Raw genomic sequence first — 25,275 nt, 5'->3', positions numbered from 1 at the left:
ACTACGGTCTGGAACATGTTTTATTTTAGAGGTCAGAAAAATTTTGAGAGATGTTTGACGCTGCCTTCTCCATTATTAGCTAACATGTGGTTGAGAAATGGCACATGCACGATGACTTCTAAGTTGCTGATTTATAAATGAATCAGAGATACATGGTTACATCAGGACTTGTTGCCTATTTCCATTTAAAAGAGATCTACATTTTTTTGGCAATAGAAATCATCATGACATAATATCACATTAAAAAAGGTTTCTAAATGTCAACATTAAAAGAAAAAAACAGTTTGACCCATGAAAGAGAGGGCCACTACATTTAAAAAAAATAATTAATTAATGATTATACTGTGGATCAAACTCATGACCTCTCACTTGCCAGGCAGGTGCCGTGCCACTGAGATATATAGCTGGCCCAAGTTTGGTCATTTCTAGATGATAAAATGTCTTCAAATTAAATACTTTGTATTTCGTTCAAGTTTTTAAATATGAGCTAAACCTTCATGGGGTGATATAACTCACCTACAGTTCATAATTTCTCTGGACTTCTTGTCTGTTTACCACAGAGTCAGAAATGTCTCCAGAAGAAATCTTGAGTTTTCTAATTTTCTGCGTTCTATGGCTATTTCTGTTTGATGACACACTCTCAGCTTAACAGTCCAGTGATTTTGAAATTATACCATGCACAGGACAGTCAAGTTATATATATATATATATACATATAAAGATATTTCACACTAAATGTGCTGGGAGATAGAATACGTAGAACGCTTGAAAACATTGGTGTGGGCAAAGACTTTATGAAAAATACTCCCCTCACAGGAAATATTACAAAGCATCAAAAACCGGGAGTTCATTTTATTAAAAAGCTTTTGTGCAGCACAAGAAAACAACAGAGTAAAAGAAACAGGATGCAAATGTTTTGCAAGCTGTTCCTCAATAAAATGACTAATATGTGAAATGCAAAGAAATTTTAGAGGTCAGATCTCCCAAATTGAAAGACCCAATTTAAAAATAGTCATCTGAAATGATGAAAAAATAAAGACAGCAAGTATATATGTAAAAGAATGCTCAGCATCACTGGTCATTCATGAGATGCAAATTAAAACAAACAATACTGAAATTCCATCTCACTCCTGAAACAATGGCTATTATTGAGAAACCAATCAAAAACAAATGCTGGACAGGCTTTTAGGATAAAGGGACCCTTCTCCACTGTTGGTGGGAGTGTGTACTGGTACGACCATTGTGGAAATCATTGTGGAGATTCCTTAAAATACAGGGCTGTGATCTAGAGCACCACGATTACCAGGATTTTTCAATCATAATACAGATGCAATATATTACAATATTTACATTACATTAAAAATTCATTAAGTATTTTATAAATATTATTAGGGAATAGTTTTCTTTACAGAATTTTTAAAATAAGGAGCATAAAAAATTAGGTATCCTCCAATTTTGTAATTCTTCTGGAGCAGCTGTCTAAATTTGTGATTATTTATATTTATATGTAAATAAATTTATATTTAAGAATACATCTCCAGAGGTGTCAGTGGTGAAATAGTAACACTGGAGGAAGATGTAAATAATTCTTGGTATATAATTAACTTAAAGCTTCCATCAACTTAGCAAAGTCTTAAATTTTCCAAATGGTTTTAAATATCTACTGGAATCAGAAGACAATGCGGTTTTTGGAAATTTTCTATGCTCTCAAGAATCACCCTTGATCTATAAATAAAAGAATGACTTTCTGTCCAACCAACACAAAGTTTAAGTTGCTTTGTTGCAAACTTTCCTCTTTCTTTTCAATGGACACTCTTAGTTCTCCCCACTAGTGACAAAAACAAATTTTTTTCTTTGAGTGTATTAATATTTCAGTTATGTAAGACTGTAATGTTACGATGCACTTGTGGAGGACTAAAGTTCCCTAGTGACCACTACTATGGCATAATTCTAATGCTTGTATTTTGTGAAAAGCATAATAGTTGTTGGGTGTTGGGTTGAACTATTTACACACATTAGTTTGTTTTAATCTTAAATTGCACATTATTAGGTAAGGTCTGTTATCTATACCGGCTAAAATATTGAGAAATTACACCCCATTTAATTAATTTAGATCAACATTATTGTATCTGTTTTCTTTTCCGATGAGTCACATTTTTATTCAACCAATTTCTAATTCTACACTTGAAAAATTTTGTGTATTGTTATTAGAAATATTTTTTTCTGCATCGTAGAATTTGCAGATACTAATTTTATTATTTATGTGAAGTTTTTCCATATTTAAAGGCATGGACACAAATATTGTTTCTTCTTGCAAATTTATGTAAATGTAATTTAGTGCTTTGTAACTCTAAGAAAAACAATCAACAGTGCTGAATGTGCCACAGTGGTATTTTATAAGGCATATATTTCTGGTGTCAGCATGCCCATGGAATACTGGTAGTCTTTGACAAGTAAGCTGGATTCACCAAATATAATTGCTCTTTTATTATAAATATTAGCATATTGGACTTTATGATATTAAAAGTCCCTCATATATCTGAAATTCAAAGGCTTATACTTCTATAAGGGTGTTTGACAGTACTATTACTATGAAGTTTTATCCTTTGAAATTCTGTCATTCTACATAAGTGAAAGGTAACAAGTCCTGTAACTTGATATATTGAAAAGGTGAGCGAACAGTTATCCCTAGGAAAGAGTATATGTAAAACTATAGAGGGAAACATTATGTCAAAATTAATAATGTTAAAAGTTTACACTTGGGACCATAAATGCTACTAATGAACTGTCTTAGATTTTATACACACACACATGCACATGCATATGCCCATCAACAATGTTTTCTATTTATTTTTATATAACCATGTGTTGATAGGCTCCTTTAGGTCCCATGTTTCAAACTGGCAGTTTAGAGCATTAAAAATATGCTGAAGTGCTCAGGAATATACAGTTGTGCATTCTCTTCTTATTATTACTGTAGATCATTGGATGCACTGTATTAATTAGTGAACATACATTAGAGATGCTAATTCACAGATATAAAAGTCCTTTTTCTAATTATTACCTGCCTTTAAGCTATGAGTTATGTAATAGCCACTGACAAGAGAGATTGTTACAATTATGTAAAAATATGAGACCCAGTGTTTTCAGTGGATTGTAGAATCAGGGGTTATTGTGAGTGTTGGGTTCTTCAGGTTTAGCCTAGAAAACTATTCGTTAGAAAAAAAAAATTATTAGTAAAATTTACAAGATCTGTGGCTTTTGCATGTCATATTCAATTATTAAAATCTCAAGGAAGCTTAAGAACCTAAAAGACAAGGAACTTTACTTTGAAAAAGTACCAACCTATGGATTTATAGTTTGTTATTTACTTGCTTGTTTGTTTTCTTTGTAAACCATGATGCTGAGTAAACTCCAGACAGGTATACTTACAGGACACTGGTGACAATGATTTACATAATTAGTTTACTATAATATATTTTTTATGCCATTATAATGATATTAGAACAAGTCTGTTTTTCCAGGTTCCCATGCTGTCTGCATATGCAAATAAAGGATGAAAATATGTTCAATCCTGATTGCTTAGTTTAGTTTTATATAAATAAGTTCAAACCTGTTCATGCCTGATGGGATGATATTTGCATGAGAATAGGGTGTTGTTGCCTGATCCAGACTAAATACCATAATGATGCTGTTCTGGAAATACTTGTCTTGACGGTTGACACAGAAATGTGTTTCCTGGGGTACAGAACTCTATGGTACTCCCAGGAACATGGAGTACTGTGGAACCCCACAATCAGTAAAGTGCTTAGAGACAACATTGTGAATGGTGGGTACTTGGGACTTCTTGTGGAGATTCAACTTTTCTCATAACACATTATTCAAGAAGAAAGATAAATGAATTGAAATATACTAATTATAAATAATCTGAATAATATTCCCAAATGCCAAACTAAATTATTTTGGGGGAGTATAGATTTCAATATAATGCACTTCATTTTCTCTAGGAATTGAGGTAATATTTTTGCCTGTCTCCTAAAAAATTCATCAAAATAGTTAGTTTTAAGTGCTCTTGAATGTCCTCCAGGTACTGCAAATGGGATGACAAACATCTTTCTTTAACTAATGATTCTGTTAACAGTCAAAAGTTCCCGAAAGTAATTGATCATGCTTCATATTTATACCAAAGAAGGCTCAGTTTGTAGTATGTGGAACACATCACTGACTCCTTCCCACATTTCACATGCCTTCTCTAGTTTTCAAAAAGCCACAAGTAAATTATCTCCTCTGCTGGGTCACTTCTATTGGTTGCAGAGGTGACTGAGTTTGTGATCACTGTGCTCCAGAAGTAGTGCTACTTAAGGCAGGGAGGATATAACTGAGGCTGATGGTATTAGGGAAAACAAACCACAATATTGCATTTGAATTTTTCTAACATATGGCATCAAATGAGTAGTGTTCAGGCATTTAAGTTGGTTTTCTTTGAATAATTCAATATTTTTTACCAATGACTTATCATCTCAATTGTAAATTTTCCTCTAATTACCCAAATACATGACAGGAAGTACCAAGTAACACTAACCAAAGCACGTTTGTTGACTTCATTTATTTTCTTTGAAGAAATGATTTTACTTACAGTGGTTGGACTTCATAAAACAATAGTTCCTGAAATGGTTATATGACTATAATGTTTTTCTTTAGGCAAAAGCTTATGTTTTATCTGCCAATGAAAATTTTTCCCCTTTGGTTTTGTCTTATCTGACACCTTCAACAGGACATTACACTTTATTAAAAATTTATTATGATTTTTGGTATGTGCATTTTTTCTTCCTTGAGAACTTAACATTTCATATGATCAATTTAAAATATTTTGTCAGTTACTTGAACTTTTAGGAAAACAAAGAGAATATAAATATTAAATGAGAAAACCTTTGCAATCTTTTTTGAGTAATTAAATTGTTATTTACTCATTTAGAATTGTATGTTTTGCCTGTTTCCTTTAATTTAGAAAAAAAAACCCACTATTTTCCTTCTACCAACTAATCACATTTATGGTTTAATTAACCACAGAGGAGGAAACTGAATTAAAGTAGCATTTCTTCCACAGCCAAGTGGTTTCAATTTGCTATATCAAGATACAATCATATGGCATCTTCCCACCTGCTATGCTTACATTAGCTAAATAAAATATACCTCTCCAAATATCACTTCCTCGTCTAAATGGTTGTAAACTCTCCTTCCTTAGGAAATCACACTCTTTGAAAAGTCCAAGACAAAATAACTGTAAGAAAATGTTTAAAACCCGCCTTAAAAACTTACTTAAAACACAATGCAGCGGAACCTTCTTTCTCTAATAGCTAAACATTTCTTGGTTTTCATAAATGTATTCGCAGAGATGAAGCTGATGGTTATGAATCACCAGGCAGCAACCGATTTAATATACATAAATATTTGACAAGTTCGTCTAACATATTTAAAATAAACTAAACATTCCAGTATAAAAATAAAATTAACAGCATAATCTTCTGAGTTTTTGCCGTCAATCTTCTGTCAAGCTGATTACAAAGTTTTGTTCCATTACGTCCGTTTGAAAGAGCTGTTCTGCATTCACTTTGCGCTGAGCGTTCTTGTTCATCTAGGACAAGGTGGCATCCCCATAGGAGTGCGAAGGACTCTTAAGGTCAGAAAAGTTGTATTGACAGCCGGATAAATGAAGTTCCTGAGCTGTACGAAATGCAAGGGTGATGGCAATATTTCCTGTTGTTGGGTGTTTGCGTTTCTGATTTTTGAGAAACACCTGGAAAATGAAGCAGATCCTAAGCTGCTGTCCTGATATGGAAACATCTAATATTCTTGTTTGATAAGGTGTATAGATAAGTTTAAGGCTGGTTTCTCCCCAAAAGCACTAGCGTCTATTTTGCCACTAGTTAACAATTCTGCCAGCCACTTTAAATCAAGTGGCTTAAGAACAGTGAGCATGTAGCCTTAGGAGCCTCGTGCCTGGATAGAAAAACAAACAAACAAACAAAAAAACCCAGCTTCTGGACAAAAAGTCGAAAGGCTGTCCTCTTCCCAGCTTTCTCTTCATGACCTAACACCGGACCATCATTGTTTCTTTCTATTACATTTTAGGAGTCAATTTTTTTCTCCCAATGTCTTATGCCTCCATTGCTAAGCACCACGCGCTTTTTACGTGCGTGGGTGGTTCACTGTCACACTCGTCAGAGCGGCCCCAGCTCCGCAGTACCCGGAAAGCGCACGGGCAGCGCGCCTCCAGAGCAGGTCACATTTCTCTCTACCCTAGCTGGGAGTGGCCTGCGCGCCGAGCAGGGCGGGACTGAGCCCACTGAGGCGGGCGGAGCTGGCTGCGCACCCAGGCAGGAAAGTTTTTCGGCTTCACGCCCATGGGTGGCGCCCAGCACGCGTGCGCTCAGGAGCGCGTCCCCAGGTCCCTCGTGGCTCGCCCCGCGCCCCTGGGATCCGTGCAGGAAAGAATGTGGGAAGGAGGACCAGCTCACGGCGGTGGGCTGCCTGCCAGTCCACTCCGCCGGGGACCACGAGCAGCACCACGGCCTGGGCTGTGTTGCGGCCCCGCATCCCGACTAACGGGGCGTCCCTGCGAGGCGGCGCCCTGGAAGGCGGCGGAGGGGGCATGGGTTTGCACAGCTCGTAAGCTGCTGCCCCACCTCCTGGTGCGTGGGGAAACCGCGGGAGCGGAAGTGAGGGGGGATGGAAGCCCGAGTCCGGGTTGGGAGCTAGGGCTCCTGTCCCTCCCCGCCCCCACACTGTGCCTGTGCCGCGCTCCGGGGACTCCTGTGGGAGACAGGGGTGGTTTCTGTCCTGCGGGGCACACACACCTCTCTCTGCTACACTGGAGTGGATCAGGCGTCTCTGCCTACTGCGAATGGCACATCCTGAGCAGTTTCACTTTTACACAGTTATGTCTCAAGAGTTCTAGTTAATTGTATTGGTAATATTTTTTCGCTTACGTAATGCATGACTATAGAAAAGTGTATTAAAAAAATAAATACTATATTTTAAGTGTTTGGTTCCGGGTATCCTTACAGGAAATACTGGAAACTGGGTGGAAGTTTTGTTCATTTATAGAAGCACGAAGCTACTGCAAGACATCTTCATAATTCATTATATCTTTGCTTCATCACACATTACTAGTATTTCATATATCCATATGGGTCCAGGAATCCTGTTCCCCATCACCCTCCTTCCAAAAATAACATCATTCAGAGCATTAGAGTAATGGAATCACAGTGTGAAAGGCCTTGATTTCTACACCCTTCATGCTGAATCAAGTGGGTCTAGACTCTGTACTCAGTTATCCTTTACTTAACGTCTCTCAGTCACCATTTCACACTGTAATATGAATATAGACTGCATGATGCTGGCTTAAATATTAAATGAGTTAAAGCATGTGACTTATTTGAGTAAAATTAAAACTTGTTTATGTGAGTTGTTTTCTGATAGATTTTGAGATGTTTGTAGGCATTCTAATAAATGCATAGTGGAAATATATTTATTTAAAAAGTCTCAATGATTCACAAAACATTAATATTTGAGATCAAGCAATACTGATTTTTATGGTGCATCATATACTGTTCCAAATTTTACTTCACACATTTTCCAAACTAGAAGGGATCAGAAGTACTGAAAATGAGCGTCCTTTCGGTATCCTGTCATGCTTATTTTTAGATAAAGAATGTTCTTGTGACATTCCTGCCATGATGCTTGGAGTGTAAAGACCGGGAAGATGCATTGCAGGGGATAGTACTTTAAACATGGGATACACTTTCCTTACTTTTGAGAAGTCAGGTATTATTCTCTCAAAGTACTATTTGAACGTTGGGGTAATTTATATTTGCATTTTAAAGGGATTTATTACAAACATGCTATTAGGGTTCTGTGGAGGAACAGAGTACATAGATACATATGAAAATTCTTAGGCAGGCTCACAGGGGAGCTGTGTAACAGTCCTCCAAGGGCATTGGCGCTGGAGGGAAGAGGACCCAGCAGTTGCAGGAGAGGAGGGAGGGAGCACAATGCACCAGTCTAGGCCACAGCTGCAGCAGGAAAGGGCTTCACCAGTCTGCCTGGCCACCCTCCATCCACTTAGGTTGATGTACCGTGATCAATAGCCACCAGTTTAGAAAAACAAATGACATTATTTTTATTTGGTGCAGGAAATCAAATTCAAGACCTTGTGCTGTCAGGCAGGTCCTGTGCCACGGAGCAACATCCTCAGCCCCAAATGGACAGGTTAACTACTGCTACATTTAGATGACGGCTGGATGTCAGAAATTTGGTAGTAATGTTATCCTGCTAGATTTTTAAAAAGGAGGTAATAATTGTAATCTCAGCTGTATCATACAGTAGAAAGTAGACAAATATTTTGTTAGCCTAAATATTAGAAGCAGGATTAGGTTCTAGGGAAATAAAAATGAGAAACAGCTGTGTATGTTGATGCATGCATGTAATCTCAGCACTCTGGGAGACAGAGGGAAGTGGGTCAAAATTCTGACCTCAATCTGGGCAGATTAGGGGTTCAGTGAGATCCTGTTTCAATAAAAAAAAAAGTTGGGAACGTGGCTCAGTTCCTGGTTCAATGCCCAGGACTACAAAATTAAATAAAAAATTTAAAACCGAGTTTCTTCTTCAAGGAGGCAAGTAATACTTAGAGATAGGGAATAAGCCACTTCAGGAGTCAGAAGAGCAGTTTAATAATACATGCACCCTAGCCATATAGACAAAGATGTGCTAAAGGATGGGCAGATCTAGTAATTGGAATTTGGGAAACATTATGATGTTTTGATAGGCGTATCAAGCGTTATCTAGAAGGGTAGGAAGGAATAGAAGGTCAAGGATGTTAATGGAAGTGCAGATGTTTAAGTTGACAATTAAAAGAGAAATTACAGTGTAGAGGTGTGAACATTCATGCAGAGCATCAGAACCATAAAAGGCATCACCAGTAAATCCAGTGGCAGGAATGCTGCTAACGTGAAGAGCCTGCTTAAGCTAGATGGGAGACTGAGGCTGCTGGAGAACGGTGGCATTAAGAACTGTGAGAACAAGATAACGCAGTTTTCCACTTTGACAAACAGCAAGCCTTTAGCCTCCCCTTGTAATTATTACTCCCCTGTTCTCTTAGAACAGAGCAAAACCAGAGAGCTACATAATGACTGTAGATGTGGGTTTGCAGGGTGGATACCACTCGGCTTCTAGCTCCAGAGAGTGTTTCAGTCCTGGATCTGACGCCCAGTACATTTGTGACTAAAGATAAATTGTATGAGGACAGAGTGCATAAATGTCTTCACGTGTAAAAATAAATATATTAGTTCTTTCTTGAATAGATTTATTTTGATATTTAAATACCAAACATTTATCACTAACTGAAGATGCTGAGATTCTAACCTCACCACAAATTAAATTAGCCACAGTGTTCGGGGATACTAGTAGAATCTGTATCACAGATAAAGAACAGTTTCTGTCTCCCAGGTATAGCCATAGCTAAAGCACCAGGGGTCGTGCCAGTACTGCGTTCTGTGACTGGAGAAGGAAAGCATCTTTGCCATACTCCAGATCGTACGGGAAAAGCCTTCAGTTTTTCTCTATTCAATCTGATGTTAACTGTTGGCTTGTTTATGGACTTTATTATTATGAAATATTCTATTTTTTTACCCAGAATTTTTACAAGTTGTGGTGCAAATTTTGTTAAATAATTTTTCTTCATCTGCTGAGGCAAATGCCTGATATTTGTGCCTCATTCTGTTGATGCGGTATATCATGTTTATCAAAGTGTTCTTGGCTTCCTGGGTAATTCCCATTTGTTTGCAGTGAGTAACCTTCTCATGTTGTTACTGTTTTGTTGACGCTTTTTGCATTTTTGTTCAACAGAGGCATTGACCTGTGGTTTTGTGTTTTTTGGTTACATTCTCATGGTATTTAGGTGTCAGTGTAATGGTTGCCTTCAAGAATGTGTTTCAAAGAATTAAAAACTTCTCTTTCTTTTTTGAATATTTTGAGAAAGATTAGTGATAGGTCTCTCTCTCTCTCTCTCTCTCTCTGTCTCTCTCTCTCTCTCTGTCTCTCTCTATCTCTTTTGTATTGAGGATCAAACTCACAATGACCTCGCACTGGCCAGGGAGCCCCTTACACCACTGAGCTAAATCCCCAGCGCAATATTAGGTCTTTGAACACTGACTAGAATTAAGCAATGAGATAGCCTGGCCTAGAGCTCTTCTTTGACAGGAATCTTTTTATTACTGATTGACTGTCATGAATCATTATTCTGCTCATGTTTTCTGTTTCTTTACAATTCAATCTTAAGAGGTATGTGTCTAAAAATCTGACCATTTCTTCTTGGTTACCCAATTTGTTGAATTATGTCTAGTCTAATGGTTGCTAATGATTTTACATATTTATCTGGAATCTGTTGCATTATTTCTTTTTTACCTCTAATTTCTCTTATTCAAGTTTTCTTTTTTCTGTTGGGTAGACCAAATCTGCACATGGTTTTGCTGGTTTTGTTTTTTCTTTTGAAATATAACTATTTCACTGATACTTTTAATGTTTTATTAGTTTCTATTTTGTTTACCTTTGACCTCATCTTTATTATTTCCTTACTTACTACTAAATTTTATTTTGGTTTATCCTTCTATTTTCCTATTTCTTCGAGGTAAAGGGATTGGCTATTTCTTAGGTCTGTTTTTTGTTTTGTTTTGCTTTGGTATCAGGAATCAAACACAGACCTGGTGCTTGCCAGGCAGGTACTGTGCTGCTGAGCTATATCCCTGGCCCTGACTTTCTGTTTTGTTAACGTGGAGCTGACACTTCCTAAAAGTCTCTTTTTTGCTTTTGCTATATGCCATGGGTTTTGCTGAGCTGTTTTTTTCATTATAATTTATTTCAAACATTTAATTGACTTAATTAATTGATCCACTGGTTGTTGAAAGATATACTGTACTTTTTTATGTATTTCTATGGTTTTCAGTATTGTTATTTTTGTTGACTTCTAGATATGTTGCATTGTAGTCAGAAAACAAACTTGATAAGCTTTCAAAGTGTTTTTTTTTTAATTTAGAGATTGTAGGTTACGAATGTACATGCCAGAATCCAAAAGAAAAAAAAATGTACTTTGTATTCTATAAAAATGTTAACAGTTTAAACAGAATAAGATGGAAATCTAACAAACTTTCCCATTAAACAAGGGATTTAGCTGCTCTGTAATTCAAATAAGTAACATTTTACTATTGTTAGCCTCCACATCAAAATACACGATGAAAACTCATGTCTTAGTTGGTTTATTCTTTCATATTCCTCGAGTTGAAAGCTTGAAGGCCATGTTCTCTGTGAGGTCTACCCTGCCTTCTGATTTATAATCAAGAACTCTCATTCTGCTAGGACTTCCTGTCTTCTGCGCTGCTTTTTCTCCCCTCACAGTCTCCTCACTGCCAACACAAGCTGGTTACTTGCCCTGCTTGGGGGTGGCTCACTCACTGACACGGGAGCCTGCCAGGATGGAGAGCCTGCCCGGGTGCTGTTGGCCACGTGATGCATCTTCAGGGAATCTGTCCTCACGAGGGAGTAATGTGGAGGCTTGACTCCCACTTACATGCTAAAGTACAGATGAGACACATGAGCACATTCCTGCAAGTCCTCACTGTTTTTCAGCAGAAATTCTGTGTGGTGTTTAATATCTTTCTGGTGTGTTTCATGGTCATGAAGTGAGGAAGATCACGTAGAAGATGCTCAGGACCGGCTGCAGAGTCTGATTTCCTAGAGCACAGGTGACTGAATAAGAACCTAACATTTTGCTTCAAAGACTCACTAGACTAGGAAGGACGTGAATTGCACTTGCTGTTTCAAATTTCTGAATTTGATCTTACTTTATAGTGCTAGAAATAGTTTCCTGAAGTTTTTCCTGTTTACCGAAGTTTATTTATTGCAACTTTAAAAGCAACTTTATTGAAGAATAATTACACTGATAGTATCCTGTGAATCTAGGCATGCAGTCACCACCAAAGTATCAAGAGATACAACTGTCTGTAAAGGTCTACATGTACACACGCTCATGCGCCTTAAATTCCCTATTTTGATTCTGTAACTTTTAAGGCTTGTTAAGAGTTCTCTAATCACCACCCCAATCAGGATGACCAGTGGAGCTCTCCCCCTCCACGTATACTCCCCACTGCCTGTCTTTCTCAGGAGCCTTCCCCACCAGTCTCTGGCAAACACACGTCTATTCTCTGTCCCTGTACTTTTGCATAATGTGAAATACGTAATCTCTTCAGAATGAGTTGGCTTTTTTCACTCTACCTAATGTATTTGATAATTTACAGAATACCATTTATTTTTAGCCTGTGAAGAGACATAAATAAAAGTCGGTTTATAGTCTGCCATCTTTTTAATAGGCTTTCATTCCAAAGCAGTTGTTTGGTATGTGAAGCATGGGAGTCTATGTTCATGGGATGGAAATTTAATATTTTAATTATATGTTGATTGAAAGCAAGTGGGATAATTTCTCTTTTAAAACGTTAAATAATTAAATATAAACTGTGTGTTATGTTTCTGAAATATATGAACTTGGAAAACAACTGGGTGACCTTTCCTGTTACCTCTCAACTTACTCAAAGAGAAGATTTTCTGTGTTTGTCTTTTTGAGAAGTCCTAACGTTTTCTTGTATGAAATATCCTGAGAAACATTATGAAACATGAGACACAGGCCTATTTATATCTTCTCAGGCTTCATGGAAAGAGACAGCAATTTTCCAGATGATTGTTTTGTTTTTAAGCTATGGAAACTGTTTAAAGCAAAAGGGAATCAGACATTCAAAGTGCAGCACACGCTTGGCAGAGGGGGCATGAAGGTCATGGCCACATTCCGCAAAATGATTGTAGTTCTTTTCAGACACTTTTTTAATCTGCTCAGCTGGCTATCAGAAAAGTCAATATTTGCATTCTGTTGAATATGCATGACCAATAGTGTTGGAAGAAAAGGCTACTTGATATATGCACTTCAGTGATTATCTTGTTTGCATTCACAGGAAATTATCTGAAAATCCTCTAATGATTCAAAGACAGATTTAAAGGGTTGTTTCATTATTAGAATTAGTTCTAGTGCAAGTTTAAATTAAATTGACTTACTATTTTAGATTTCTTAATTTAAAATAAATCACCAGAGAAGGAAAAATTAACATATCTAAAAAATGGCTTTTTTTTAAAGAGAAAAAAGAGAGAGAAAAAAGACCCCAAAGCAGTAAAAGGGTACAAGAAATACAGAATTTCAAGAAAAAAAATATACAGTAAGAAATCACTAGTTAATAGATTACATATTGTCATCTTAGAAACAGTTGTCCAAATTACAAAATTAAAGCATACAAAGTGGACATTCATACAGTGAGATTGCAGACAGTTCTGTTCAATGATCCAACAAAAAACTCAGTAATATGGTTTTCTATCCTATACACTTAAATATACATGCAGTTATATTCTTTAGGCCACTTTCTTTTCCTCTCTTTTTTACAATAACACACTTTTTGGGTTTTATTACTCCCATAGTTCTTACTACTTTTTTTTTTTTTGAGGAGAATAAAACCAAATGTGACAAAACAAAACAGAGTCAGAACAGAAGGATGGACATAGTATATGATGCAAAAATAGAATACCAGGTGATCAAAAGTGATTACCATTATGCCTCTTGCTATCTTGAAAAGAGTTGCCCATATCATCAGGTATAATAGAATTCAACAAAACAGTACAGAACAAGACCAATAAAACCTACACTGGAGACCTTACAGAACTTCAAAGGAAGATAATAGTCAAACCATAATGGGCATCATAGTAAATCTTACTGCCTTCAAAGTGGTTGCCTATACCCTCAAACTTGATACTATCAAACAAAACAGAATATAGTAAAATCAGACAGAACAAGATGGGGAGAGCAATACCGGGGTTCAAATCAGGTTAATAGGAAAACAAAAAAGTTACTGAAATATGTCCTGCTATTTTTAAATTTAGTTTTCCCTTAATTAAAAAATAAGAAAAAATAAATTAATTAAAAAAGTGGGAGATTGAGATAAAAGAGGACAGTGAACGCAGGTACTGGAAAAGAACACTGCCTTTTTTCTGTTCTTAAAATAACTGAACAAGATGCACTTGTTTGTGGTACAGTGACGTTTTGCTGAAAAGAAACCAATAAAAACCACTATCAGTATAACAAACCTCTAAGATATTGCAAGTAATGAAGAAAGAAGTTAGAATAATTTTAAAAATCAGAGCTGCTGTTTATGAAAGCAAGCAATTAGCTCTGATAAGGCAAAACTAGTTGTGGGGATGCGTTGGGTCAGCACAGGAGGGGAAGTTTCACAGAAAGTGAGTCAAGTTGGGCAATACCATCAATCTAGAGAAAAGCTTTGTTTCCCAACATATGAATATAAGCCCTGCCGTACCATATCAAAGACAATTTCCAAGTTCAAGTATCCTATATTAAGAGTATCTTTTTCAAGTGTTGCGACCCATCTGTGGAAGTTTCTCCTGAACTCCAGCTGTTCATTAAGTCTTCGATTTCAGCCATCCTTTTAGCAGGAATGGCTAATGGCGAAAACTGATGTCATGAACGTCACACATGGAGGTCAGGGGCCACCCCTTCCTGCTTTCTCTGTCTCTGGCACACTGTGCCTTCTACTTTTAGAAAGCTTTGGAGTCAGGAGCGGAAAAATCACCTTCTATTCTTCACCATTTTATTTCATTCTAGAAAGTAAAATTTATACACAATATGCCCATAATAGAAGTACTCATGAAATCTCTCTGATATAAGCTTTTATAATGTATTGAATCTACATTTTCTGTTTTCTACAAGTATTTACTAGGTATTTATGGCACAGTGTGTTCAGTCAGTGTGGCCCTGAGATTGTGCTTCTCACAGGTCCCTTTCTTGCCCTCAACAACCTCATAGCCTATGAGTGTGCAGAAATAACCATGTGGTCTCCATACTTAGGGAGAAGAATCTGTGGGAAACTTGGAGGAACATAGTCACATTTTTGAGAGAAAATCGTGAAAAATTTATATAACAGTGAGCTTAAATAAAGTATGAGAGTTACAGATGATTGTGCTAAGTGTTTAGGAAAACTCACTGCATAGACCACACTACACCCCAGAGAATGCATCCTCAGACAATTCCTGCTTTGGATGAAAGTGCACATCAGTTACATTATTACCCAACTGTTGCCAGGCTGGGTCTGAGAGACTTCTAAAATAGCCAAAATAAGGAATTTAGCCCCCCTTACCAGAGTCAGTGTTTGGCATCATGGAGGAAGAAACTCCAGACCGAGTCAGATAAGGAAATGAGGGTTTATTAGACTGAGATTTAGATTCTACATTGCACTCAAGGAAGGAATGCAGGTGCTCAAAGAAATGAGATGCATTACAGTTTGGAATTGAGAATGTTTATACTTTTCTTGAGGGGGTAAAAAGCAAGTGAAGAAAATGCCCACCCACTTCGGCCTATCCTCAAAAGAATACTAGCCCATTCCATGGTCACTGGCTTATTGATGGATTGATCGATTTACAGGTCATGTAAACATCCTGCTGTTTTATTTTCTTACCTGGGCCAATTTATGGCTTGTAGGGATGGGTCTGGAGGGGGAGGAGTGTAAGTAGCCAAAGACAGCTGTCCTGGGGTTGTCCTGGGTAGCTTTGGCTATTTCTTGTAAGTTGCTTCTTCCTAAAACTTCAGTTTGCACTTATGATTCCCTTGCCTTCAGTCTACCTATCTTTTACTTATTCTCCTCTACTTCAGAGCAAAGAAGTCCAGATTCCTAAAGATTGTCCTGATTATACTGATGCATAGCCAAATTCACAAAACTCTCGCTGCCACTGTAAACACACTAAAATGTTTTGATTTCATTGTTAGATGTAAAAGAAGCAGATATTGATTCTTGAAAATGTTCTGTATTCCTTTGGAAATGACTGAGGATCTGGGAGATACAGTTAATTAAAAATGGTGAAATATCAACATAGAAAACATGTTCTAAAGTCAATGGATTATCTTCTGGGCACTTTTTTATTGCTGTCAAATTTCTATGCAGGAAGCTGGGAGAACAAAATAAATGGTTATTAAACATTTACATAGTATGTAGTGAAAAAGTATAGTGATATGAATAAAGTAATCTATGTAGAAATGTCCAAATTATAAAGTGTGAATTAGCACAGAAAAATTTACAGGAAAAAAACAAAGTTCAAAGCAAAAGGGCTGTGAAAGCAGGTGCTCCTTTGAGAATTTCATTATCCACTTGTTAATTTTGACTATAAATATGTTCAAAAATGTACTTTAAAATATAAAAGTTAAGATTTTAAAATATTGTATTTTGTATTAAATATTTCAAACTTCATTATGAAAACATTAGGAAAATGTTTATTAGAAAAGAAAACACTTTAACAATTTACGACTCACATAATGTTTTGAGTAAAAATAAAGGAATCATGAAATAGAATAATTTAATATGAAATCAAGTAATAAGAAATTTTTCCCAGGTCAGTTGTGGGCAGATATGGAAAACCTTTTAAGCACATAATTAAAAACTTTATGGAGGCTGTTTGGAAACAAAGGCGTATAGAGATTGGGTTTATAGGACCCAGAAATCTGATAGTATGATTTAATCCAAATCAGATAATTTGTGGTATGTGATTTAAAGAAATTTGATTTACATGCCCCAAAGTTATTGTGGTGAAAGACACAATATATGAAAACATGCATTAATAAGACATATGTCACATTTGATATATAAATAGGTATCCTGGGTTCTATTTTAATCAATCCTTATATTTTCATGAAGTGCATACATGTTTACTGTCTAAAAGAAGGCACATATTTTAAATTAATGTTAAAATATCAAATATGAATCTCAAGCCACAATGACATACTTTAAAAAACTTCTTCTCATAATTTATTTCAAAGTCATTATATTGGATTAGAAAATAAAACCATGAATCATTCTCAGTTTCTCCCAGGAATATGAATTCACTCTGCTCCCCACTGAGCACCTACACTTACTACTATCAGTGGTTTATATACATGTAACCAAAGGTCAGAAGGGTAAGATTTTGCAGGAAAAAATTGCTCTTTTGGGAACCTTAAAAGCTCATCAGCATAAGTAGGGTAAGCTATGCTTGATAACTGCTCGAACAGAGGTCATAAAAGATGGATAGACAGATTTAGCAGGTACATGTTCTTGGTGTGGTAGAAAAGTATTCTATCACCTGTAAGGTTTTATTTTTAATAATTTATATGAATGGTGGATGATTTGCTGAAGAGTTTGTCTTTCTCTATGCTATAAAATTTTTTCTCTCTGCTTTAAAAATGTTTTGTCTCTCCTGTTGTGTCCTAATTTGTCTATGTGATTCATGCAAAAACTGTAATGTCCCTTAATACTTAGGGAACACATTATATATTTTGATAATTTAAAATTAATTGTATAGTCTCCTATTCAGTGTTATACTATAGTTAATGTATTGTGCACTAAAATTTTAAGGTTTTAAGCTCCAAAGAACATTACATAGCCCTAACAAGTGGTCCCTAAATATTTGTAATGAATCAGTGCGTGAAGACAATGATATATTCTCTTATAACTTTTCTTTATTATGAAAATGGGCCATGGTTGAATATAAAAGAACATAATTGCAGTGTATATAAATGAATGCAGTTCTTCTAGACCATGCAATTTATTTGATTTCAAAAATTGCATGAGGGAGGTAGTCTTTTGAAGGAATATGGATCTTTTCCTAAGTAGGAAATGTGGTCCAAAGTATTCAAAACAAGTAAGCAGACTCCATAAAATTACAGGAGTGAACGAGTTCATGTTTTGTGCAGAAAAGGCAGCTGTGCATAGAGGCACTTTCCGTTTTCTAACTGCTAAGTGCATCTTTCTCCGTGTGACAGATAGTTTGTGGTGTTGCTTCACCTTCCTGTAAGCACATTGGCTGTGACAGGTTGTGCAGCAGCTCTGAGAAGCAAAGCTCGTCCTGACTGAGAGGTCATCAGGGCAGGTGTTTTTGTGCAGTTCATCCTCACAAGAGAACCTGCTCACACATCTTCTCTTCTTCACCCCAAATTTCACTTAATTTGCTGCTGTTTCTGTAGTAATTTATGAAGGCACTGAAAACCGCAGCTTAGCCTTCACCTAAAATGCTATAGTTCAAACTGGAACTTAAGTACCATCTATGGCAATAAAAATCACAAGTTGGGTTCTAAAGTTCAATAAATCAAGGGTAATTGATTAGTGAACTGTATTTGTAGATTTTAAGATAGATAAGCATAACTTATTCCAAAGATATCTATTTCTAGTTGAAGAAAACTAGGATCAAATTTATAGCATCTATAGTAACTTTTAACATGTAAAGGAAAAGTTAAATTCAAGAGATGATTTTACTATTAATATTTATAACAAATATTCTGGAATAAAGTTTAATAAGGAGGTAGTGTACTTAATGATTAAAATATCAGATTGAAGACTAAGTCCAAGAACTACGGAAGCAAAATCCAAACCTGTATTTGCTTCAAATGGGAGTAGGTAGACAGATCTTTTCTAAATGGACAGAGCCTCCAGAAATGAAGGTAGGAGGAGGAGAGAGAAATGGGTGCAGAAAGAATTAAGATGTGTCACCAGCTTACCCCAAGAAATGTTAACACTATGTGCTACAAACACTACTAATAAAGATACAAATGATAGATCAGCCCAGGTGGAAAGGGAACCAAAGGAGAAGGAGGGAGTGGTGGGAAGAGGGAGGGGACCCAAAGTGAGAAGTAAAATGTGTGTGCCTCTAGCAACTTCCCATGGCAAGTGCCTATTTCTCATGGCAGTTTGATCTATTTCAGACATATACTAATAAAACTTTGTAAAAAAAATACCTTAAAAGCTACAAGTTCATTACTGACATCATTATGGAAAAGAGAATAAGTAGACAATGTGAGAGAAAAATGTCAATGTATCTGTAAAATTTGCAAGTGCAAATGGTGCTCTTCACAAGTTGCCCATACATCAGGATTCTGTAATCTTGACTGAAACATTGTTACTACCTTTTGAATGCTTAACATTTTTTCTCGGCACATCAAAAGGTGGAGAATTAGCTAGATAATCCCTGAAAGTATTTGTGCTGCTCTCTTTTCTTATTGAAAAGTTATTATGTAATGTAAGGTTATCATTATAACAGCAAAGCTTTTTAAATATCTTTTAATGGATCTAGCCTCTTGTAGAGAATGTGCTTTGTGCGTGATAGTGAATTTTCCCTGAGGACACTAAGATTTTTATATCTGTCTTGCAGTAGCACATATAATTTAATAAGTTGTTGCCTTAAATCTCTTCCCGTGCAGACTTTTCAGAAAATACTTGTATGTATCCAAATATATAAAATGTCTCTTTGCTTTTGCAGAAGCAAAATTGTTAAGCAGGGCAAGTTTTATAAAAATTACTTTAAGAAAGTGAAACCACCTCACTGTTACTATTAAATTCCTTCCATACTTCTGTTTTTTTTTAATGAATTAATGTCTTTAAGTAGATACATTTAGAAAACAAGTTAGAAGATGAGAAAAAACCACTCAATTTTCTTTAATTTTCATGTGTAGCAGATGACCGTAAAGAGAAGGAAAACTGCACTATTGTATTTAAAAAGAGGACGAGAGAGAAGAAGTGCAGAGGGATTAAAATGAACTAGGGAAGAAGCCAACTGAGTGCCTAGGAGTGCAGGCACAAAGGCGCGGGGGCTCTGGATGGCACTGGAGTTTGTTTTGTGCTCTTAAGCAGCTGCTGCCTCTTTCCAAATGTTTCTTTTCATATCCATCTGTCCCTTGATAATTTATCTAACTAAATAAACTATCTTCTCTTTCCTGTTCCCTTCCTTTCTCTCTCCCCTTCTCTCTCTCTCCTTCTGTCTCTTTCATTCTTTCTATTAGATCTACCTACCTGTCCTCAGCCATGTGTTGCATAGTAGCAGGATCTGTTCTGCAAAGTGCATCCTTCAATTATTGCAAGTACCACCAATACACGACATAGTCAGTGTAGCTCAGACACTGGACATACACGCACGTCATCACAAAACACGATAAACACAAGCCATGTGAGGCTGCAGTCAGCATACACAGCATACTGTCTGACAATAAGCATTTTTACAGACACTAAAAATCAATAAAAAAGCATGGTAGATAAATAAACCACTAACAGTCACTTATCATGGTGTGTATTGCACGTGATATGTGTTGTACTATTGTATCATTGGTATAGCAGCAAGATTATTTATGCTGTCATCAGCACAGACATATGAATAACGTTTTGGGCATAACATGAAGACTCCCATGAGGTCACGAGTGGGCAGAAATATTTGACTCCATTGGAATCTTGTGGGACTGATGTCAGACATGCAGGACATCATTTCCTGAGATGTCCTTGTGTGGCACCTGACTCTGCATGTGTATGTATGTGTGTGTATGTTTCTGAGCTCTGTGCTGCATCTAGTTCAAAAATAGTCACTGGCAAACTGGAAAATTTAACAACAAACTATGTATTAGATAATATAATAATATTAGTTTCAATTAGTTTAAATTTTATGTAATGTTACAAATGCTAAATCCATGCCGAAGTTCTTAAGGGTAAAAGTCTATAATATCTGTAGATCACATACCAATGTTAGGTGGATGACAGATAAGGAAACTGGCGAAATTTAAGACTACTCTAGGACTATGAGTGATGAAATGGGATGAGGGCTGTGCTCTGCATCTGGATGTGATGGTGTCAAGAGATGAGGCCCCAGCCTGAGGTTGGTGAGAAGCGGTGGAAGCCCACTTGGTTGGGGCCCACAGTTGGCCCTTGATCACTGGGGTTCTTGGAAGTGTACTGGCACCTCAGCCCCTCTCTGCACTCTTCAGCACTTGGTCAGTAGCTCAGCGGGTCTCTGCTCCAGGTTGTTTTGGCTCTCACCAGCCCAAGCAATGGGCAGTGAATCATGACCCAAGATCTCTGAAACTGTGAACTCAAATCAATCTTTCCTGTTTTTAATTTGATTTCTCTCAAGTATTTGTTATAGTAACAGAAAACTAACATGATGAGTAATGAGTTATTAGCTGCATAAAAATAAATCATATTCATCTGCTTAATGTGAATATTTGAATATTTGTAAAAGTATCTCTGAAACCTCAAGTGCTTAATAAAAGTCTGTTTTTAATTGGTTTATTTTACCGTATTAGAAAATGTTAACAGTTTATCATCTATAAGTTCGTAGGAATGTAAGAACATGACAGTGTATATGCATATAAATGTATGAATATTTTAATTTTCTTAAATAAGACATAAATTGAATTTGGTGGAAAGTTACTGTGACTTTTGAACAATTAATAAGACCTCTTATTAGCCATTAGTTTTAGAGTGTTAAATATAACTTACAATAAATAGGCAAAATAAGTTGCTTCTGGATGTTTACAATTTAGATAGGGTGGAAAGGCTAAAACTCTTAGGGTCATCTGGTATCTCCTGGACCAGACCTGAGTAATGAATGGTTGTGCATTGCTACGACAGCACCAAGGCAGCTCTCAGACCGTTCATGGTTCCTCGTGGTAATGTAAGCACTACACAGGCCTTCTGAATCCTCACTCCCTGACCGACATCTGCTTCATGTGCATCTGGTGTGAGCGAATTATCTTATTAGTTTGGTTCACCCTAGGTGAATTGTGGCTGATCCTGAAGAGATAATGAGTTTGTCTATACCCAGATTAGTATTCCAATTTTCTGTTGTAGATCAGCCATGCTCTTAAAATAACTTAGAGGAACTAATAACTTTAGTTAAAATTTTTGGTAAAATGATTTTATTTTAAAATTATAATAAAATAAATGTGCATAAAATTAACCTTTATATCATTTAAGTGCTTATTTTCTTTGGGTTAATTATATTCCTAATTGCTTTTAAAGTTTATAAGTAAAATACAGTTTTTCTTTGTGTATCAATAATATGTTATTGATCTAACATTCCCCATTCTTACTGGAATAATATTTTTCAGTACTGAGATATCATTCCACATAGTTTTCCAGTTTTTAATAACATACTATGAAGTATCTATGCCACGTCACTAAATATTCTTTTTACTTCGTAGCTAACCTCTGCATGAATAAAATGAAGATAGCTATAATAGTTATGGAACATTCAAATGGTGATATTCATTTTTGGAGAAAATTAGTCATCTTGATAGGAATAAACCTTAAATGTGGAATGTTCTCCTAGGATGGAATAGTAATGTTTCTGTATTTGGAAGAAGACTTTCCTCATCTCTTCCATAGCTCCCCAAGGGCTGGCTAGATTCCTCAATTCTCAAATCCAAGTACACCTTCAAATTACCTGATAAACAGCTACTTACTCTTGGATCCTACACTGAGGACTTTTGGTATTTATCCATGGGGAGAAACTGGTTACCCTGTTGTTCTCTCCCTAGCCCTAATGTGTCATCTGACAGTGACTATTAAACCAAGATAATCATGGAGAGAGCCTCCTGCGTTCCTGTCATGCACCTGTCATCTCTAGTGCACAGGAGACGTTGCCCAGGTTCTGAGGTTTCCATTGCACATGCATACAGATGGCAGTGGGGTGACAGGAGCGATCACTAAGTGACTCTGACCTGGCCCAGAGCCCGAAGTCCAGTCTGGAAGGAGTAGACACAGGGGAGACGCCTCCATGTTCAGGCCACCAGAATCTAGTCTGTCCTCAGTGGTCTCCCTCACCTCCTATCACCAAAGGGGAGCCCTTTTCATTGACTGAACTATGGTTTTAACATTTTCTTTGAATGAAATTTTTTTTCAATTTTTAATTTTTTTTTTGGTCCTGGGGATCGAACTCTTCTTTGAAATATTTTGAACATTTACTGTCTAATAGATATAAAACTAACTGCTTTTCCCACATTTATTTAGTCTTCTCTATAACCTTTAGCACATATACATACAATATAAAGTATTGTTTATGTTCTTAATGAAAAAATGCTCATTTCTAATGAATAAACCAAGGCAAAATTTTGTTGACACCAATTCTCCAATATTTTGAAATGTTTTATTTTTCTATGCACTAATTACATCCCTTAATTTTTTATGTTATTTACAAATTTACAAATTAGGTATGTTACTTTTTCTGTTAAACATGTGGTCAAAATATTTTATAGAATAAGGCTATGATAGTGCCAGCGATAACTTCACAGACACTACAGCTGCACTTGACTATTAAAATTCTACAAAATCGCATTTTTGTTGTGGTCATACCTGTGTGATTAAAATAGTCATGACATAAAACTTTCACCAAGTAATAAAAAGGATATGATGCATTTTTCCAAGTAGCTTCCTGATTTAGACTTCAGGGCTAATTAAGAATATGGAAAAGTTTTGCCTTCAGAGAGTGATGGGAGATTGGAGAGCAGGCAAGGGGTAGCATGCACATTTTTAAGGTCGTACAAAACAAATTTCCTCGAATTAATGCGATGTCATTCAGAGAAGGATTGTAAATAAATGCTTGGAAGAGAGGGAAAGTTATCTGGTAAGAGAGGGTGAGTGGAGGGATGAAATTGGGTTGAACACACTGTCATTAAGTAGCGCATGTGTTTAGGTGTTGCCCCAGGAGATCTGTTAAGAATAGCAGTTTGCTTGCGAATGACCACAAACTCAGACACATGTAATGTACACATCCGTATGTAGCAGATTCTGTGTCAAAAGATAGGCTGGTCTCACATGTGAGAGGCCAGCAATGGCTGGAATCTCAGGAGGAAACTTAGCTGAAAGGACTACATAGTTATTTGTTGGCTGGCTGAAGCTCCCAAGGTCTGCAGGTCAGCTCCAGGGGCCTTGGCTCCTTTCTGGCTCTTGGCTTAAAGATATTTTCAGTTTCTTTGCACAGAGACTCTTCACAGAACAGCTCTTGGTCAGCAGGGATAGAAAGAGGAAAGCCTGCTAGAAAGACATCAGTCACCACATTATGATTACCCATTCCACTTTCCATGTCTGTTGTGAAGCAGCAAATCAGAACTTCTCTCTTGGAGTGAGCAGTACAGTTAGAGGGGAGAATTGTGTGAGGGAACACCAGAAAGTAGAGATCATGGAGGATCATCCTATAATCTGTATATGCAATGACTTTGACTTGCTGTAGTTACTGGTGATGCAAAGAAAGAGGGAGTTTGAGAGAGTTGGAAAGCATCATTGACTGCAATGGATGTGCATAGCAAAATGGGTCCGGAATATCCAGCAGTGAGCTGGAGGAAAGACATCGTATTTACTGATGTAAAAGCAATATTTGTTTCTATTGTTTGTTAGGGTCTTTGGGGGCACATATTGGAATTAATGTGTCAGTAATGTGTCAGCCTGCAAGTATCCTTTTTTGTATTGTTGATGTCAGCTGATAGAATGTAATTAATGCTCTGTGTGTTCTGATTTTAAGTTCAGGAAATTTACAGTTTTCACGGAGAAAACTCATATTATTTATTTAATGTTTTCTCCAGGAATACTATTCTATGCCTCTGATCAGCTCATAACAATAAGGCATTGAAGTAGCTCTCTATCTGGATGGGGCAGTACTTCAAGCATGACTAAAGATTCTCATCTGGAGTTTGTTTCAAAAAGGAGTCATGCATTCACAAGTACATCTTATATCTTTCTAATATTACAGGAAATATGTCTAAATTTTTGAAAATCCTGAGAGTAATAAGCAATATTTAATTTATTTTTTTGATATTTGCAAGAAGAATCAAATAATCCTTCTGATGTTTCAATTTGTGACCTACCATAAAAGGCAGTTTCATATGCTTGAGGCATTAGTACAATCTCTGACTGATAATCTGTGATCAGAAATCTGATATGAGGCCATGTGTGGCTGCATCTCATGAAATCTCACCTGATGTGGATGAAATGCATGGGGACTTACTGTAGTACTGAAACATGTTAATGATCTAGATGGCAAGGGACAAACATTGAATTATTTACCATGAATTCTATAATGTGGCAGTAACTGGTATATACATTAGTAGGAAGTAATTATTGTGTCCTAGTCAAATAATTCCCACACTAAGATGAAAAAGTTCTTACTGATGAGCCTGTTCCTCTTTTATGTAATTACATCAATAACAGAATACACAAATGAAATCTATTTCATTCAGTGAATTCAAATGAAATAGCTGGTATTAACTCTAATATCTGCATGATTCACTTGAATTTCATTGTTCAAATATAACTGATACATTCACTGTTGCCTAGAATA

At 36.4% G+C, this 25,275-nt stretch overlaps 1 protein-coding gene and 1 pseudogene across 5 annotated transcripts in view; one reads left to right on the top strand and one right to left on the bottom strand.

Annotated features, from left to right (window-relative positions):
• Window positions 1-25,275, top strand: part of Fstl5 (follistatin like 5) — a 598,962-nt gene that overhangs the window by 116,822 nt on the left and 456,865 nt on the right. The window lies entirely within an intron of this gene.
• Window positions 5,496-6,406, bottom strand: LOC111753594 (type 2 lactosamine alpha-2,3-sialyltransferase-like; annotated as a pseudogene).

This window comes from Cavia porcellus, unplaced genomic scaffold (genome assembly GCF_034190915.1).
Source record: "Cavia porcellus strain 051 isolate PalLab524CR breed Dunkin Hartley unplaced genomic scaffold, mCavPor4.1 scaffold_14, whole genome shotgun sequence".
Taxonomy (NCBI): Eukaryota; Metazoa; Chordata; class Mammalia; order Rodentia; family Caviidae; genus Cavia; species Cavia porcellus.
This window is presented reverse-complemented; position numbering and strand designations above follow the sequence as displayed.